The sequence below is a fragment of the Triticum dicoccoides genome, chromosome 3B, assembly GCF_002162155.2.
Source record: "Triticum dicoccoides isolate Atlit2015 ecotype Zavitan chromosome 3B, WEW_v2.0, whole genome shotgun sequence".
In the NCBI taxonomy this organism is placed as follows: Eukaryota; Viridiplantae; Streptophyta; class Magnoliopsida; order Poales; family Poaceae; genus Triticum; species Triticum dicoccoides.
Window position 1 is genome coordinate 644,599,498 of NC_041385.1, and position 2,836 is coordinate 644,602,333.

Consider the following 2,836-nt stretch of genomic DNA (forward strand, 5'->3'; position numbering starts at 1 on the left):
TTCACCGCCACATCGTCCACGTAAACATGGGCGTTTCTGCCGAGTTCCTTGAGGAGGCACTTCTGCATGCAGCACTGAAAGGTGGCGCCGACATTCCTCAAGACGAACGTCATGGTCAGGTAACAGAAGGCTCCAAACGGCGTGATGAAGGCGGTCTTCAGCCTATCGGCCGGGTTCAACTTGATCTGGTGATATCCTGAATATGCATCTAGAAAACTCAACAGCTCGCATCCGGCTGTGGAGTCTATCACCAGATCAATTCTCGGCAGAGCGAACGGGTCCTTGGGGCAAGCTTTGTTGAGGCTTGTGTAGTCAATACACATCCGCCACTGCTTGTTCTTCTTTAGTACCAGGACCGGGTTTGCTAACCACTCTGGGAAAAATACTTCCATAATGAAGCCAGCTGCCAGGATCCGGGCTATCTCTTCTCCAACAAGTCTTCGCTTCTCTTCTGACAGGCGTCGCAAGGGCTGCCTGACGGGCTTCACATCAGATCGGACATGTAACTTGTGCTCGCCGAATTCCGTCGGTACACCTGGCATGTCTTTAGGGGACCGTGCGAAGATGTCTCGATTCTCACGGAGGAAATCGACGAGCTCGCTTTCCTATTTGTTGTCTAGGTTTGCACCTACGACATCGTACCTCTCTGGGTGCTCCGGGTCCAAAGGTATCTTCTTCGTTTCTTTGGCTGGCTTGAACGAACCTTCAGCTTCGGACTTCTTGGGGTCGGGCGACATCTCAGGCTGCTTGCTGGCCATCGCCACAACCCGATCAAGAAGCCGCTTCTCAGCTGCGATCACCAAAGACTCGGCCAGCCGACTGCTTTCGGCCGCGCAAGTGGACGACTTTCTGTAGTCGCCGGCTATGGTCAGAATCCCCTTGGAACTCGGCATCTTCATCTTGAGGTAGGCGTAGTGGGGGACCGCCATTGTCGGCGTTCTGGGAACGGGGGTCCCAGACTTGCCTGCCTGCGGCCTGCGGCGTGGCTCAAAGGGGGCCAGCACGGCCCATCTTCATCAACACAACCTCAAGACCCTCGCGAGGGGCCAAGCCTCGCGGGGCGGACGACAAGGAGCTTCCTCAGGCACGGCCTCATCAGGCTGGCTCACGAGGAGGCGGAGAGTTCAAGGTGGGGTACCTCGCGAGGTGCCCATGATGCAAGCCATGACGACCAAGGGCGCCAGCCGGGCGCCAGCTTGCGCAGTGTCCTTCTTTCCTCTTTGGTGCAAGGGGAGCAAGCATAGGAGAGAGCATCAAGCAAAGGCATCCATTTCGGTGCAACAAGACCAAGACCATTCCAACGGCAGGATGGAGGTCATTGTGGAACCCAAGCCGGCGTCACCACCAGAGCCTTTGACAGGCGAGGACCAACTTTAGTCAGGATAAGTGTACTAGATGTTACCCTTCAAAATGGCCAATTTTTGGCGCCCTTCCCGCTCAATATTTGGGAAGAGGACCAGGGCCTTTTCCTATAAATAGGACTAGCCACCCACAGGGTAGAGGCATCCGGATAGGAATCTGGAGATAGGATAGGCATCTAGAATCAACCCCTCCAAAGGGACAACACCACCATAAGAACAGACCCTCGCGAGGCTGTTCTTCCTTGTATTGTTCATCATCAGCCCAAGAGGCGATCCACCACACCGCACACTGGAGAAGGGTATTACACCACAATGGTGGCCTGAACCAGTATAAACCATGTGTCTGTTGTGTTGTTCTTCTCCTAGTTTAGATCCTAGCGATTCATTGAGGAACAGGTAGGTAGAAGGCGAAACCTCCGCGCGCACCCTAGTGTTTGAACCTCAAGGGTCTGCTGGAACCCTAAACCCGACATTTGGCGCGCCAGGTAGGGGTGCTCCGGAATTCGTCTTCCGTCGCCCTGTTCTTCTCCAACCGTCGCGTCCATGTCTGACGCACGCCGGGTTCGCACCGAGCGCCGAGCCGCCCTCGCTTCCCGCGTCGCCCAGACGGCTCCCGTCGGTGGGCGCCCCAGTTGTTCCCCGTCGCCTGCCGTCAACACCGCCACCGGCCTGGCGGGGAACGAGCAGCAAGCATCGTCCCAGCACCCGTCCATGAGGCGAGATGGCTGCACCGCTACGACCTCGCTCACCCCCGCTGGTTCTTCGTCCCGTGCGCCCCGCGCGGCCATGGAGGCTCGAGCTGCGCTCATCACGGCAAACGAGCTCCTGCGCTACCGCCCAGTCGATGACATATACGAAGAATGGCTCGACCGAGTCACCGAACTCGTCCGCGCCATTGGGGGCTCCCCCGTGCCATCTTTTTTGCTGCACCGCGCCCCACCATGCGCGGGGAATGAAGCTCCTGGGGTGCCTCAGCCGCCTCCCCCTCAAGAAGGTGGCCTAGCTCCAAGGCGCGCGGCCCCTGGGCGGAAGCCGCCCCATCAGGAACCAGCGCAGCAGGAGCAGAGCTGCCAAGATGTCCCTCGCCCTCGAGAGGCTGCCTGAGCCCTCCCTGCTCCGACTCGTCCCGACCATGCTCCTGCTCCAGCACGTCAATACCCCACGCTGCACCCAGCTGCGGCGCACGGGGACCCGCAGGACCGAGCCCTTCGTCCTCGAAGGCCTCCTGTGGCCACAGTGGGCTGCGGCACCTTCACCACCGAGCTACGCACCATCGCGTGGCCCGGAAAGTTCAAGCCAGACCTGCCTCCTCGCTATGACGGCATGGCTGACCCTGCAGAGTTCCTCCAGCTCTACGAGCTGGGCATCGAGGCTGCCAACAGAGACGAGAAGGTCATGGCGAACTAGTTTCCCATGGCTCTCAAGGACGGGGCCCGCACCTGGCTTCTGAACCTGGCCCCAGGCACGATCTCCTC